We start from the raw sequence: 18307 nt of genomic DNA, 5'->3' as shown, positions 1-18307 counted from the left end.
GGGGGTCATCTTTATTACATCACCTTCATCGAGGATTTCTCAAGGAAGACATGGATATATTACTTGAATCACAAGGGCGAGGCATTCAAAATGTTCAAAGAATTCAAGGCTTTGGTTGAAAATCATACAGGGAAGAAAATAAAAATATTCAGGTCCAACAACAATAGGGAATACATCTCAAATGAATTTATAGACTTTTGTAAGAAGGAAGGAATTAATAAGGAAACCATTGTTCCCTACACCCACAAACAAAATGGAGTGGCTGAGAGAAAGAACAGGTCCATTGTAGAAGCTACCCGAGCCATGCTCCATGATTAAAAGATGCCAAAATTCCTTTGGGCTAGAGAAACAAACACAACAATATATGTTCAAAACATTTTGCTTCATCAAGCTCTAGACAACAAGATTCCCAAGGAAGTATTCATAGGTGTTAAACCTGATATTGGTCATCTCTGGATTTTTGGCTGCCTAGTATACTTCCATGTGCCGAAGGAAAAAATAAACAAGATAGAAGCTACAAGAAGGAAAGTTACGTTTGTTGGATATAGTGAAGATTGCAAAGCATTTAGGATATATATTTTTGGTCAGAGGAAGGTTGAAATTTGCAAGGATGTAACATTCAATGAATATGTTTCCCTTAGAAAAGCAAGGGACCTCCCTCCACCTCCTCATCCTGAAGACAAAAGTGATGATATGGATATTCTAGAAGGTCCTTTCGTGCCCGAATCTAAGGAGATCATTAATGATCCCATGGATCCTCCTCCAAGTGATCCTCCTACCAGAAAAATACCACTTTGGCTCAAAGACACTTTACAAGATGCCGAGAAACATGTTTCTTCTCGTGGAAATTTTAGGGAAAGCAAGAAGCCATGCAGGTACCAAGAATATGTTGTGGCTATGAGAAATATGATTCAAGATGAACCTAGCACCTTTAAAGAAACCATGAAGGAACAATTCTAGAAGGATGCCATGGCCGAGGAATATGAGTCAATCATGAAGAATGATGTATGGGATAATATGCCAAGACCAAACAGAATATCTGTAGCAACCTCCAAATGGATTTGTAAGATCAAGCATGGGGATGATGGAAGCATTGAAAAATACAAGGCAAGGTTTGTAGTCCATGGATTCTCTCAAAAAGAGGGAGAATATTATGATGATATATTTTTTCCTATGGCCCAATATACAACCATTCGTTTGATAGTAGCCCTTACTGCAAGTCAGGAATGGACTCTCCATCAAATGGATGTGAAGGCTGCCTTATTACATGGTTTGCTTCAAGAATAAGTGTACGTTGAAAAACATTCATGATTTAAAGTTCTTGATAGGAAGACCCATGTATGCCTATTAAAGATATCTCTCTATGGATTGAAGCAAGCACCCCGTGCTTGGTATGCTCATATCAATAGTTAATTGATAAAGCTGGGATTCACAAGGAGCAATGTTGATCCAAACTTGTACTTCAAAATGGTCCAAGGTATGCCTCTCATTTTGGTATTATATGTTTATGAATTATTCATGATAGGTGAAAACCCTATCATTCTAGAATGTGTTGGCTTCCAGATTCGAGATGAAAGACCTTGGTTTGATGCACTATTTCCTGGGATTAGAAGTATGGAAAAATCCAGGCAAGATATTCCTTTCACAAGGAAAATATGTTTTGAAACTTCTAAAGAGATTTGGCATGGTTGAGTGCAAGTACTTGCCTACACCCATGGAAATGAATTTCAAGAAACTGTGTGGAGAAGCCACGAAATTAGGCCTAGCAAACCCTTCATAGTATAAACAATTGGTTGGTACTCTGATGTTTCTCGTGAATACTCGCCCTGACATATGTTTTGTAGTTAATACCTTGATCCAGTTTATGGCCGAGCACATATTGAGATATCTACATGGTAATATTAACCTTGGAATGAGATATGCCACTAGAGACATTAGACTACATGGATATACGTATGCAAATTGGGATGGAAATGTTATCGACAAGAAGAGTACTTCCAGATGTTATTTTAATATGGGATCGGCCATGATATCGTGGATGAGCAAGAAGCAGAAACACATAGCCCTTAGCACTGCTGAGGCCGAGTATATTGCAGCTAGCCTTGCGAGTTGTGAAGTAGTTTGGTTGAGGAAGCTCTTTGGAGAAATATTTGAGTAGGTTATGGATACGACAGTCATATATGCGACAACAAGAGGGATTTTTTTGTCAGAGAATCCTGTGTTTCACGATAAGTCCAAGTATATCGAGATCATATATCATAATATCTAAGACATGGTGTAGAGAGGAGTTGTGAGACTCCTCCAAATTTCAACAGATGAGAAAATAGTTGACATTCTCACCAAGGCTTTGTTGAAAGGGAAATTATTGGTCTTCAGAGAGAAGCTTGGACTGATTGACATGACCCTTTCGAATAAGGGTCTGAGTTGATCAAGAACACTGAGCAGTGCTATTCCGCCCTGGTTGAGCTCCTAGGGTGTGGAATGGAGCTATAGGGATCCTGGGGATGAGAGAACTCTGACTGATAGGATGTTGAGACCTGGGATCTCCCTTAATCAGAGTATGCCCAGTTAGTGTCCTCCCCACTCTGTGGGATTACCTCTCCCATCTGGCTGATGGGTTGAGGGACTTGGAATAGAGTGTGATCCCTACCCCTTGCAGTAGGTGGATCTCGCCCAAGTTGGTGGATGCATATGTTCTACCATCCGAATCTTTAGGTGAAGATGGATGATCAGGGATAATATCGTATAGTATAATGCTTACCACCGGTAAGTTGATCTCACCTATTGTTAGGGACTTTGGGATAGAGTATGATCCCTACGCTTGGGGTAGGTTGGTCTCGCCCATTGTCTTTAGATCCGGGTGGTATCTATGGCTCCCCAGTGATGATGACGATGATGATGATGGTGATGATGATGGTGATGATGATTTTGGGTGGTAGCAGAGTCTCCCCGATGGTGATAGAGGTAGGGAGGTAGCTGGAGCTACCCTGCAACATTTATTCTTCTTTAGATTCGAGAATGTTCAACATGAGATGAGAAAGACAAGCAAAGATGGTACATGATGACAGGATGACATGATGATCAATGAACATATATTGACAGGTGGATTTCTCCCTAATCGAGAGGGAGTGTAAAATTATGAAACTAGGGACAAATTCCATTTTGGAAAACTCATTTGATGGAGATGATTATTGCATTAAAATCCTCTTTTCGAGAGGTCTTGACCCAAATCGACCTAAAGATCACTCAAATTAGACAAGGAAAAGTGTGTTTTAAATTAAAGCCCAATCATATACAAATTGGCAAGGTCGACTACACCATCATGTAGGCTCATAAAGCCCAATCGACATGTATTTTCACCCTCATTAATTCATATAAATAAAAGTTACCTTCATCCTCATTTGGAACTTCATTATCACACACATATCTTATCTATCCTTTTCCTATTGGTTCATACAACTCAAAGAAGAAAGGATTTTCTCGCACGTGTGAAGGACAAGGGATTTCTTTTCTGGGCTAAATTACAGAGTTATTGCAAATTGAATTACAGAGTAGTTGCAGGGTGTTGACCAACGTTGACCAGTCACCTTTACCTATCATTTAATTGTGATTTTGCCACCTAATTTTTTATTTTTGTAGGCCGTATCTTTTGGAACCAAAACTGAGAAGTTCTGGGCACTTTAACCGAGGCTGACTACATGGACGACCATATATTTGACCGTAGGAAAATATAATATTTTGACTAAGTTTGACCATCTGTTTTGGGACTATTTTGACTAATATTTGACTAAATTTAAAGGCTGAATTTCACTGTCCTAGATCAAGCTGCTGAAGGGCTGATTTGACCATGAACTTTTGACTGGTTAGGGCATTGATTGCTGCTATTCACTGGGACAAATATGCACTTGAGTTGACCATTGTTGACTCTCTCTATTTCATCTTTGTATTGGATAGCTGATTGGATATTGGATATTGAAATTTATATTGGATGATGTACTCTCTCTGTTGAACATTTGAAGACAATCTAATAGAATAAGATTTGCAAGGGTTTCCCCCTGAGTGGGGTTTTCCCCTAGTCATTGAAAAATATTGTGTCTCTTGTCTCTTGGTTGTCTTTCATTGTGCATTTGTATGATTTTTCTATCTACTATTTCTCTACTTTCATTGATAATTGAAGAAGTGAAACTGTTAAATTGGATGCTATTGGATATCGTTGAAGTAATAGTTTCAACATAGAACAAATTGATGAAAAATTAACAGTGGTATTTGGTTTCGTATTGGACTCCTTGTGGAATATTGGAGGGAAGAAATAAAGGGTCCAAGAGTATCCCTATAGAATTATACAAGAGGGACCTTGTATAACTGTGAGTTGGATGAAGTGTGGGTAGCTTAAGTCGCTCGTTGATGGAAAAAGGAGCCAAAGGAGCATATTTGATAGCTTGTGTTCATCATTGGAGAAGTGGAATTTGATGGTGATAGGTGAAAATCCTCCTGCCCTATGTTAGTCTTCATTGGAGCAGTGCAGGAATACTATAGTGGGAAGAAGACCTTGAGTAGCGAGGAGCAACCGTGGGAAGTCGTCAGTTGTTCACAAACATAGTTGTGAACCACTCAATAGGAGTCTCGATGTGTTGATGCATTGATGGAAAAATGATCAACATGAGAGAATATTGGATAGTTGAGATTCAGTGGGCAGATGGACTTGGAGCATTGATAGAGGTAGGTGTTGTAGATTGGGAGTGAAGGACTTGCATGTGTACATGATATGTTAAAGAGTTGTGATCATCGACTACATCAGTTAAACCATCAAATTATCTTGTATTTGTATTCTTGTACGATTGGATATTTTGAGGGCCATTATCCCTGGTACAAGACCCCTAGACTGTTGTATTATTCAGTTGGATTAATATAGTGAAGATTGGGTTATTGTACATATTGTGTAAAAAGTTGTGTATATTTTCTGCACTAGTAAATTTATTATTGTTTATATTCCACTGTGTAAAGTAGCTTCGTTGTGATTCTTGGTTTGGTAGTGTCAGTGGTCTAAGATTATATCCTAGACACCAGGATCGTGGAATAACAACATGGTATCAAAGAGTGTCTGGTTACTTTGAGAGACAATGAATTAGAATGTGCATGTTGAAGTAAAAATTAAGAGGGAGTTGGTCACATTGTAGGTGAAGATCTCACTACAATGTTGACGTTGCGGGTTGGTCTCCAGTATGAGGACAAGTTGGAAGAGTTGTCCAACTATATTCCATGGAAGAAAAGGATCAAGTTAGTCTTGTAGGTCAACAAGATCTGGGAATTCGCCGAGAAATCCATCAATAAGCTAACTAACCCTAAGGAGTTGGAAGTGTACAAGGAATTGGATATGAAGGTGAGATTGATCATCTTAGATGGTGTGAAGGACTCCCTAATACCTCATTTGTCCGAGAAGAACACGACACATGAGATGTGGATGGCTCTTCAGAATTTGTTCTAGAATAAGAACGAGAACCAGGTATTGGTATTGGAGGATAATTTGAAGTCCACCAAGATGTTGTAGGGTGAATAAGTGACTTCATATATGACGAGGTTGTCTCAAGTCAAATATGAGCTTGTCGCCGTCGGTGTGACTATTTCAAATTCTGATATGGTGAGGATTACTTTGAAAGGGTTCACCGAGGAATGGAAACCCTTCATCAAGGGGATCATTGCCAGAGAAAAGTTTCCAGACTGGAATAGGATGTGGGACAACTTCATTCAGGTGGAGTTATGAGACAAGGGTCTTCATCCGAAGAAGAAGGCTTCAGATGATGATGTGGCACTTGCAGTATGAATGAAGGGAAAGCAGATGAAGGACTTGAGTAAGATCAAGTGTTTCCACTGGGTGAGATGGGTCATTTTTCAACGAGATCTCCAATGAAGAAGAAGATGGGAAATGATGAGAAGAATAAAGGGAAGTAGGTCGGGATTGCCACTTCTGCTCACATAGATTCTCTCACCAAGAGGTTGGAGGAGGAGGAATTTTCCTTGATCTCTCATTTATCATAAGGTACCATCGATGAGGCTTCATGGCACATGGACAGTGGGGCGTCGAAGCATATGACAGGGTCACATGAGGTATTCAAGACGCTAGATAAGTGGGACTTGAAGTTGTACATGGTGTTGGGCAATAAGCGTCAGAAGGAGATACAAGGATCGAGAGTTGTGCCATTCAGGATGGAGTCAGGATAGGTGATGCAAGTCCATGATGTATTGTTTGTACTGAGACTTAGATATATCGTGATATTTGTGTCAATGATGGAGTATAAGGGGTTTGAGGTCGTGTTCCAGAGTGGGAAGGAAAGACCCAAGCCCATAGGTTCTAGATCCACATGTGTTGTGATTGGAGTTAGAGAGCATGGTATATACACGCTAACGCGAAAGACTATGGATCATGGGAAGTGTTATCATAGTAGCTCTGTTTTTAAATCTTAATGCTGACAGTTCAGTGTCAGCATTTTAGTTGTAATAAACAGGGAAATCGTCGATAGCGGGGATATCAACACTTTAATGTTTCGATAATTTTTTCTGAAGAAATTAGCTGAAAAAGGGCTTATCAGTGTTTTTGATAAAATTGGCCAATTAAAACTCTATTTTTCTTATATAACACAATAATTTTGGGCATGCTTTCCAGACAAATGAGAATGAATTTTATGAAACCGAAAGATATTTTTTTCCACAACATACCCATTTAGAAAAACCTCTCTCAGTTTTCTAACAGGTGTTATGGTTTGAAATATTCAAAGGGATATTTGAAAGGTTGTTTTTCAGGATTTTGCAATCCTGTTTTAGTAATTGTTTTCAAAATCATATCCCGAACAAATGAGAATGAATATTTCAAAACCGAAAGAGGTTTTTGTCCAAAACAAACCCATTTAGAAAAATTTCTCACGGTTTTCTAATAGCTATCACGGTTTTGGATTTTTGAAGGGATCACTAGACCTTATTTTTCAAGATTTCGTGAGGAAAAATCTCATGGATAGTTGTTGACTTGGATGCCACCTCACCAAATTCGACTTGCTGATCCTTATCTCTAGCCATGACTCCAGCAACAACATGTTCTTTAGATGCATATAGGATTAGGAATTTTTCTATATGCATGTATTTGATAAAGTATGTTATTTTAAATGGCCATTATGGAATTAGATCTAAACACTCAAGCAACTCAAGATTCCCACCACATAAATCTTCAAACAATCAAAGTACGATATTGTTTTTAGATTTTGTAATTAAGTTTTGCTATAAACTTCTTTTAGTTTGCACTCTTTCCTATAAAGACAATTTCTGAAGAATGAAGAAGGGTTGGATTTTATTGTAAAAACATTAGCACTCTAGTGTATTTAAGCAAATCTTAAATATATTATAGTTTGATGAGCATTTGCAGAAAACCCATGTGTTGTAGTTCCTTGTTTTTTATTTCTCTGTTATGAAAGATATTCTTCATGTCTGAAAAATGTTAGTATCTAAGATTTGGATTCACTGATGCCCCTTTCTCGTATTTATCAAGCATTAGTACTTGTTGTTCCCATCAAATACATTTATGTTTTCTTTTAAGTATTCTTCTTCCAAATTTCTCAAATTGCCAAAGGGGTTATTGCTACCCTGTTTTTTGTTTCATGCTCATTAGATCTGTAGCATCATTTGTTAAAACTAGACTACATGCCCAATGGTGTGTTTTAGATACATCCCAACCAAAATTTCATCCTATAAACTAAATCTGGACACATAACTCAATTGTAAAACCCACTACTACAGTGACCTAAAGTAGTTGAGTTTTAGGGAGAGATCCCTCTCCAGGTTGAAGGGCCAACTTTCAACCTAATAGAGGTTTGAGGTTACCTTAGAGGCTTTCTCACAACCAGGTTTCCTCTAAGAGATAATAAGAAGAAGCAGCAGGAGGACTAGGTGTAGGGGCAAGCTTCAGAGGAGCAGGTACAAGTTACAGAGAAGAAGATCTAGGTTCCAGAGGCTCAGATGGAGTCAATTTCTAGAAGGAGTTTATAGGTTCAAAGGGAGACTTTGTAGCCCAAAAAGAGTGCATGGTTAGTGGGGAGCAAGAGTGATCCTACAACTGCCAAGAAGGAATCATGGAGAGAGTGGAAGAAATTTCAGGAGAAGAAGAAGCAAGATACTTCCAGTGGAATTGGCACTTCTAAGATATGTGTAGTCCATGCTACATGGATTGTTGTAGTTGTGGGTGCCAAGAGTTGGGCGAGTGTTACGAGAAATGATGATTATGACTAGCTACTTCCTTGTATTGGAAGTACCTCCCTTGCTAAGAGGGAGTGTTGATTTTTGGTAGCTTGGGAGGTACTCCAAGCCCTAGGTTTCGGGGTTTGGAGGTTGGAGCGCCACAAAAGGGCTTTGTGGGCTTGGAATCCAAGTTGTGGGATTTTCACCCAAGAATGTGGATGTGAATCCATGAGGTCTACTAGACATGTGATGGATGGAGATGATAAATTACGTCGAGACAAACCAGACGCATTGAAAATCATCAAAATCTGAGTTGTCTATGCAAATATATTAATTTTTGAAGATATTATATGGGGATGTACATGATGAGTTAAGGTTGACTTAGTGTTTAAGTGAGCTCATGACAATTGTCAATCCCTCTTGGAAAAATTTGATGGAGCCCTTGTATTATAAATATATACAAGGTGGAGGAGAGTCATTTCACACATCCACAAGTGCACAATTCATAGTAATTCTTCAATTCGAGGTGGTCACAACTCAAGAAGGGAGGCCAAGGCTAGAAAGGAGTGTTTTTTTTGGATCGTTCTTACCTTTTCCATAGGATGAGTAGGAGAAAAGGCAGGCCGAGGCCTCAAGGGGTAGATATGGGTTATTTGGAGGCATGTGTTGTGGCATTTGGTATCACTATTTAGGGATGTAGTGTTATATACCTAGGGGGGATAATATGGGGTACCAAGGGTGGTATCCAAGGTAATATGTAATAATGGGATGGGCCATAGTAATAAATAAGGTGGTTAACCCATGTCATGTAAGGGACCACAAGTAGTTAATAATAATGTAATGGGCCCATGGTATTAGTTGATGGTATGAGGGAACCATGGTAATGACCCATGGTATTGTATGTATGAGGCCTATATAGAGGCTAGAGACTCCACATGGAGGATATGAAGAGAAGTATTATTGTATGAACAGGCATATGGCTTGTGGAGTGCTCTCCTTCCGTAAGGAGTGAATGTATGGTGTTGCCCTACCGTAAGGGTTTGATCAACAAAGAATCATTTCATATCATTTCTATCTATTTCTATCTTGTTATTATTGGGTATATTTGTTATTTCTCTTATATTCCGGGTTAGATCTACAACAATTGGTATCGGAGCACTTTCTTGGGCACAAAAGTGGAGAATTTTTTTTTTTAATTTTTTGCAGGGATTTTTGGGTGGCGAATTTGTAGATCAGATCTATATGTTTTGGTGCTAGATATGCAGAATCTAATTGCAGATCTGTATTCCTTGTGAAAAAATACCCAAATTCAAAAAAACAATCAGTTGAATCGGAGTCCGGATGAAGGAGATATCGCTGATTTAAAAATCAGTGGGGTTGCAGACAATTTTCAGGGCAGCGAGTTTTGCGGCGCAGATCTAGAAGTCCTGGTGCAAGATCTAATTGTAGATCTGGAATATTTGTGAAAAAAACCTAATTTCAAAAAAAAAATCAGTCGAATCGGAGTCCGGATGAGGGAGATATCGCTGATTTAAAATCAGCTCTTTTTGCAGACATTTTGGGTGACGGCGGGAGAGTAGCAGAGCAGATCTGGAATTCTAGTGCCTGGATCAGGATTTTTATCACATGGGTAGATGCAGAATGATTGTTCCATTTCTAAAAACAAGTTATAATAGGGATTCTGAGCAATATTGACGGATCTGTGACCATTTCAATTTTTCGCCAATATTGTTGTGATGGCGGGCCTAGATCGCTTTGAACAGGAAGACTCTTTTTTGGGTCGTCTCACTAAGCTCCGACAGACTGGTACAGTGGAGGAATATATTACCGCTTTTGAAGCCTTAGCCTTCCGCACTAGGGGTATCACAGATACATTCTACAAGGACTGTTTTATCTTCGATCTTAAAGAAGCCATCAAAGCTCAAGTTCTACTTTACCACCCTTCCACGTGGACGGAGGCTTGCCAGTTAGCTCGTCAGGTCACATTGCCTAGCAAAGATTTTATTTTTATAGAAAAGAAGGAAACTATGGAACCTAAAGGGGTAATTCCTACTGGTATATCCTTATTGCAGATTCATGGATTGATTCAGAAAGAGAAGATCATTGTTTCTATCAATCCTAGTTGTAAACATAATTTTATTAGTGTTAATTTGGCAAAAAAATTGCAAGTCCCAGCAAAACAAATTGAACATACACAGGTTGATGATAAGGATGTTCAAATCTATAAGGATTTGAAGCTTTCTATGGATAAGTATGTGCTTCATGGTGATTTTTATGCTTCAGATATGGATAATATGGATCTTGTTTTGGGATATCCTTGGATGGAATCTGCGGGTACAATCAATATTAATGTGCAGAAGAAATTCCTGAAGCTATGGTATAAAAATAAGAAAATTACATTACAGGATATTTCCATTAATAAGCAGGTAGAATCCAAGGAGGATGATGCAGAAAATGTTCCAGGGACTGACATATCAGATGATGAGCAGTTGATGGTCGATAATCAAACACAAACAGAGGCTGAAGCAGAACATGTTACTGGTACTGACACATCTGATGAGGGTTCAGTGGTTGAAGTCATATTGGAAAAGAAGACACCACAACAGGCACCACAACAGGGTGAATTAAAGAAAAAGACATCATGGGTTAAAACTTCAACATATCATCACCCACATCACCCCGCAAGACAACCATCAAGATGGAAACCAAGTAGTCACATGATGGATAGCGAGGAGAGAAGATCCACCCACTACACATCAACATAGAAGAGCTGCCACGGTCAACTTCCATCTCAAGCGAGCGAGGCACCAACGAGACCGATGATTCACCTTTCTCTTGGATGGCTAGATGCACATGCATGGTACCAGTGGACTACTCTTTTGAGTAGATCTTATTATTTGTGTTCTTCCCATGTTTCGGGGACGAAACATGCTTAGGGGGGTGGAATGTTATATACCTAGGGGGGATAATATGGGGTACCAAGGGTGGTACCCAAGGTAATAATGTAATAATGGGATGGGCCATAGTAATAAATAAGGTGGTTAACCCATGTCATGTAAGGGACCACAAGTAGTTAATAATAATGTAATGGGCCCATGGTATTAGTTGATGGTATGAGGGAACCATGGTAATGACCCATGGTATTGTATGTATGAGGCCTATATAGAGGCTAGAGACTCCACATGGAGGATATGAAGAGAAGTATTATTGTATGAACAAGCATATGGCTTGTGGAGTGCTCTCCTTCCTTAAGGAGTGAATGTATGGTGTTGCCCTACCGTAAGGGTTTGATCAATAAAGAATCATTTCATATCATTTCTATCTATTTCTATCTTGTTATTATTGGGTATATTTGTTATTTCTCTTATATTTCGAGTTAGATCTACAACATGTAGTTAGGTACAGGAAGTTGGACAGGGAGCCGATGCCTGTTCCTTAGTGAACAAAGGGGTGTTGGGTGTGAATAGAGGTTGGTATTTAGCCCAAAAAGTCATCCAGGTACAATAACTAGTAGAAGAAGTTATGCTACATTTGTTGGAGGGTCTTTTTGACAATTAGAGAGGGCTAATAGGTGGCTATTAGAAGCCCTAACCAAGCAGCCTCAACAACAACAGGATACACCAGTCAAAAAGTAGTCAAAAGGTATGTGTGATTGATGAATTAAAGTTGAATTTGTGGTAGGTGGATGAGGTCCTAGGGGGGACATATTTGGAGGACTGTAGGAGACAGGAGCTAGGTTTGACTTGGCATGTTAGAATCCATAACCAGTAGGCATATTTTACAATGGTATTTGGTTTCATGTTGAACTCCTTGTGGACTATTAGAGGGCATCAAGAAAGAGTCCAAAAGTAGCCCTAGAGCAGTGGATAAGAGGGACCTTGGACAACTGTGATTTGGGTGAAGTGTGGGTAGCCTAAGTATCTCCTTGGTGGACAAAGGAGGCTACTAGAGGAGGTAGATTGGAGCTCAAGGTTTGGCCAGCCAGAGGAGCATATTTGACGTCTTGTGTTCATCATTAGAGAAGCAACATTTGGTGGTGATACGTGGAAGCACTCCTGCCCTATGTTAGTCTTCATTAGAGCAATGAAGGAAGACAATAGTGTGAAGAAGACCTTGAGTAACTGAGGAGCAACAATGGGTAGTTGTGAGTTGTTCACAAACGAAGTTGTGAAAAACTCAATAGGAGTCTCGATGAGTTTATGCATTGATGGCCAAACGATCAATGTCAGAACGTATTGGATATCCGAGATTCAGTGGCCAGATGGACTTGGAGCATTGATAACTGCAGGTGTTGCAGATTGGGAGAAAAGGACCCACAATTTTACAGAATATGACAAAGAATTTGTGATCATCGACTACATCAGATTATATTGTATTTGTATTCTTGTACCATTGGATGTTTTGAGAGCCATTATCCTTGGTACGACAACCCTAGACTATTGTATTATTCAGTTGAATTAATATAATGAAGAATGGGTTATTGTACATATTGTGTAAAATGTTGTGTATATTTTGTGCACTAGTAGATTTACTGTTGTTTATATTCCGCTGCGCAAAGTAGCTTTGTTGTGATTCTTGGTTTGGTAGCATCAATGATCTAAGATTCTCTCATAGACACTAGGATCGTGGAAAATCAACATAATTGATATGTATCCTTTGAATTGTAGAGTTCATTATGTCAATCGTTGTTGTGGGCTCCCTCTAAAACGGTCCTGTCAATAATTTTCTCTGCTACCATATGTCAAACAATAATCTAAAAGAACCTTGACTTCCATTTTTAAGTATCAAGCCTTTTCCATTAACATTTTTTCTAAGTATATTTTTTATGCATCATATTCTTTCTTCAACTCGCTTTGAAGATATGGGTCTTCTTTAGATAAAGTTGATAAAAACTTTATCCAAGGTAAGTATACTTCTTTCTTCTAACCTACCATTGAAATGCTTCTTTAATATTTCTTGAAGATGATGTCCATGTAATGTATAATGACGAAATTTCTTCTCATTTATGGTTCCATGCTGCTACTAGGTTTCTCTTCAATGCATATTGATGAGCTTCCAACTTCTTTTAGAACAAAATTTTTCTATGATTTCTTGATTCTTCCATTCAAATGTTAAACTCTGGTGGTGTCGTTGGAGTGATGCTTGAAACAAAATATCATGCTAGAGATACTTTTATGATGTTGTATAATGATCCCAAATATTCTCTAGTTCTACTTCAATTGAGAATCTTGTAGTTCTTACTTGCTAAATGATTGCTTCAAAATATTTATGATGAGACTAACTGCTTCAGTGATTGTACTATACTCATGACTAGACAACCTTTTGATGATCCAAAATTCTTACTTGCTAGATGATAAGATGAATGCTTCCAACCTTTTGTGATAAGATGCAACTGACTGTTTAGACTCCATTTCTTCCAATGCTATATGCTTCTTCAATGACTTTATAATTTGTGAATCCAAAGAATCTTCTATACTTCAAGATGTAACAATATCTGCTACTCTAACTTTTACATTCTAATAAGAAATAAAAACAATATAAAATGGGAAAAAAATATAACCAAAATAAACTTTATAAGAATCAATAGGATTCAAGATGATGATTTCAACCATGGGTTATGATTCATAATTTAATTTCCCATCTAAGGAGTACCCATGTTGCATAGTTTCAATGGACCATGCCACACAAAAAATGAGAAATACATGAAAAACATGATTGCAATCATGTTTTTTCATGTATTTATCATTTTTTGTGTAGCAGGGTCCATCGAAAGTATGAAACATGGGTACTCCTTGGATGGGGAATTAAATTCCACATCCAACAAGCGCTCCCACTTGAAATTTGAGTAAAACCACAGGGAGATATGTTGAAAATATGAGTTAAAAAAATAAATTTCCCTTTTTCCCTCTAAATTTTGATGATGTAATATAATCTTTTTTTATTATTTTATAATATTTCTTAGGAGGACCATTTTAGACCTCAAAATTTCTCCAAGGGCTTGCAAAACCTAGTATTTTTCTTGAATAATAAAGGTCCTTATGGTCTTCAATTAGTTTCTTCTCAGCTTCTTCATCTTCTGCAATGTGAGCTTCACTTCTTTCTTTCCCCTTGTTGCTTTTCTTGTTCTTAGGATCTTTGGTAAAATCTCTTTTATAATGTCCATATTCATTGCAACCAAAACATTGTACTTTAGACATGTATCAATTTCCATGTGGTCGATTGTTGTCGTCGTTGTTGTTGTATCTATGACGAGGTTCAAATCTTCCAAATATTCCAAACTTCTTGCTTGATCTGGAAACAAAATCTTGAGAATTTTCAATATTGGGTTTGTTGTCGTCCTTTGCTTTGAACCTTGCTTCTTCTAGAACACATTGTGCGAAAACTTCTTCAAAAATTGGAGTTTCTTTTCTTTTATAGATGCCACTTACAAAATCACTCCAATCTGAAGGTAGATCATTGAGTACAGAAGTGATTAATTATGAATAAGATATGACTTCTCCAAGTCCTTGGAGTTTATCCATCAACTTTGGAATTTTCATAAGATATGAGGCCACATCTTCATCTTTTGATAACCTTGTTCTATAAAGTTGATTCCTTAGTGATATTTTCTGACTTGTAGTATTGACAGAATATAATTTCACCAATATGTCATAGAATCCTTTGGATGTGGTCAAATCTGAAACAAAGGGGATGAGGTGATTATTAATAGACTCAAACGGGGTTCTTTGATCCCTAATCTCTCCCTTATTGTATTTGGCCACTTCTTGAGCCTTCCTTTGTCTTGAAGCTGTAACTTTAACAAAAATGAAATCCATGACTTCATTTTCTATGAGAACCAAATCAATTCTTTTCTTCCAAGCCTTGAAATTAGAGGCTCCATCGAGCTTGTTTCCTTCCTTACAGATAAATCCCATTAGACTAGGAGTTTGAGACATAGAATGTAGTAAAGTATGTATTAAAGGAGAGTAGGCTAATATAAGATTCCTTCCAAGAATGATGATGATCCATCCCATATTCTATAAAGGTGTTCTTTGAGTAATGGATTTTATAGAGATTTCTTCAAGTTGCTATGATGACTTCTTCAACGATGAATGATGAATGAGCAGGGGCTTGCTGATGTTTTTCAAGAGTCTTCAATGATACCTTCAAGAGAGAGAGAGAGATGATGATCCTTGTATCTCCTTCTTTTTCCCTTCTAGTATAGTTGTTGAAACTGATGTCCTCCAAAGAGTGAGATGATGGTTGTAGGAATATCTTCAAGTGTGCCAGCAAAAGTGATCTTCAAGCTACCCTTCCTTCACCTTAGCTCTAATACCATGCTGAGAAATCAAGATGCTTGAAGATTAGGAGTGATTTCTATTACTTGATAATTACTTGTGAATGTTGTTGGCTTTTATTACTTATATTATCTTCTCTTCATCATGCAATTATTAAAATTACAAAATATGAAGATCACAAGAGACAAAGAACACATATGTAGGCTCCAAGCCAAGGCAAAACCCCACAAGGGGAAAACCTAAACAAATCATTTTCTTATAGAATTAGATCAAAGTGATACATCCAAGAGCTAAAAACCAAGACCAATATTGCCATAAAAGCCCCAATTCAACCCTCTTTCAAGCCTTATTCAATCAAGTCAAAGTCAACATTGGTCAACGCTCTCAAAATCTAGTCAAACTATGAAATTTTCAGACCTACAATATCTTTGAAGTTTTGTCCCTATAGCAGCTCTGAAATTTCACATGTGTGAACAAAATTAGGGAACAAAATCTTGATTTTCTCTCTTTTTTGAACTTCGTTGTCTCTCCTTTGACTTTCACTCTTTCTTCCCGTTAGAAAAATGTAAATAGGATTGGTCTTCATAATTATATTTGTACTTATATCAATGTAAATTTATGAAAAAGGAAAAGAAAAAGAGAAAAATAAAAATTCATTATTATTATTATTATTCTAGATAAACACGTTCTTCATGCTTCTAGGGTTTCTTGAATCAATAAGAATTTTTTTCATGAGTCAATGTCCCTTTTGGGCAAATTGTAATCAAAAGAAAATATTATTTTTGAGTCTAGAAGAGCCTATTTGACCCCAATACCAAGTCAGGCCTACCAAAAGATAATTCGACCTAAAGGAGGCATAATTTGACCACATGGAAAGGCTATATAAAGGAGAGAGTTCAACCTCATTTGGACACACACTCACAAGTTCGATCAGGAGCAAAAACAAGTGCGAAGGTCAAGGAGAAGAAGAGCAAAGGAGAGCAACAAGGAAGTATTTCTATATTTGTAATTTTTGTTCACACATGCGAAGTTCTGGGGCATCTTTTGAAGTTGTATGGCCAAAATTTTCTGAAATTGTAGGGCCAAAATTTCTGTGAAGCTAGCCAAAATTCTGAAGCTAGGCTAGTTTTGAAGTTGTTGACCTTGTGCACTTTGACTTGTTTGAGGAAGTATTCTTTGGAGGGTTGGATCGGTGCTTGAGGAGGTCTTGATATTGGTATTTGGGTCTTGAATGTCTCACTTTGAACAAATTCTATAAGAAGAGAAGATGTTTTTTGGGTTCTCCCCTTAGAGGGGCTTTTCCCTAGCTTGGAGCCTATGTCTTGTGTTCCTTTTGTTCTTGTATTCTCCATGTATTTTATGGTTTTGGTAATTGCTTGATGAAGAAGATCTAACAAAATAGTTAAACACTAACTAATCTCACAATTAATTATCAAGTAATAGGAATCAAACCCTATTATGCAATACCCTTGATTTCTCAACATGGTATCATAGCTAAGGTGAAGGAAGGAAGGTTGAAGATCACATTATTGTTGGCTATTGGAAGACACTCTTGAAGCAATTATCTATTTTCTCTCCCTCTTTAATGACAAGTTGTACGATGAAAGGTCTCAAGACTCTTAGGAGTCTCCTTGTCTCCATCAAAAGTTGCATAATGAACTACATCTCCAAGTTATCAAGAAGGGTCATGGAAGGAAGTTTTTTTGTTTGTTTGTTTGTTTTTTTTTTTTTTTTGTTTTTTTTTTTTGTTTTGTTTTGTTTTGTTTTTTTGTTTTGTTTTGTTTTGTTTTGTTTTGTTTTGTTTTGTTTTGTTTTTTTTTTTTTTTTTTTTTTTTTTTTTCTTCTGCTCTCACAGGTACTTTGGAAGATGATAATATTTGGGTGATTGATAGTGGAGTCTCCTGACACATGATAGGAGAATGTGGACAAATTCAAACTATATCAAAATGAATCTCTTCCAATTCAGTTGAACTTGGAGACAAGAAGAGCTACTATGTCAAGGGAATTGGATCCACTTTGTTGGAACAAGAAGTGTTGGCATTATGATAAAGGTGTTGTCCTTGATGGCAACTCACTCAGATGAAATATCACATTACAATAGGTTAACAACAAAAAATTGCAGATCAGACTACACAGAATGAAGAAAGAGAGGTATACGTAGGTTCACCTTGACCAAGTTGCGTATACACACAGGTTCACTGTGTATAAGTCACGTATATGTACACACGCACTTTCATAGAAGAAAAAGCATGTATATGTTGTAAACTAAGCTTTTGGTCCGTGGTATTTGGTCCAAGGTATTTTGACCCATGGTTTTTGTCCAAGGTATGTGGTCCGAGGTATTGACCCTAGGTATTTGGTCCAAGGTATTGGTCCTAAGTGGTTTTGGTCCATGGTATTGAGAAAGGCATAAAACTATAAAAGGAGGAGAAGGTCATTAGGCCAAGGAGTGCAAGTATCGAATATCTAATGAAGTGTGAGATCTAGTATGTAGGTTATTGGGTTATGGTGCATTGCTGGATCTGAATCAAGGATGAACCTTAGCAGATGATGAGGGATTAGATCTAATGATGGATTGAGATCTTAAGGCATAAAATGAACTATCATTATGTGTTTTTGCTCATGTATATTCTAGATTTGAATACTGACGCATATATTATTCTGTAAATGTTATGATCTGGGTATAATTGAAGTCTGGTATAGCTGTAAAATTATGAATTAACATTTACAGATGTATACATTGGTTGGCTTTGACAAAAGCGTGTACACATGTTGGTTAGACACAGGGAAGTAGCGTATACCTTGTGAAG

This window comes from Pinus tabuliformis, chromosome 4_1, assembly GCF_031772625.1.
Source record: "Pinus tabuliformis cultivar Carrire ecotype Pingquan chromosome 4_1, CPIR1, whole genome shotgun sequence".
Taxonomy (NCBI): Eukaryota; Viridiplantae; Streptophyta; class Pinopsida; order Pinales; family Pinaceae; genus Pinus; species Pinus tabuliformis.
This window is presented reverse-complemented; position numbering follows the sequence as displayed.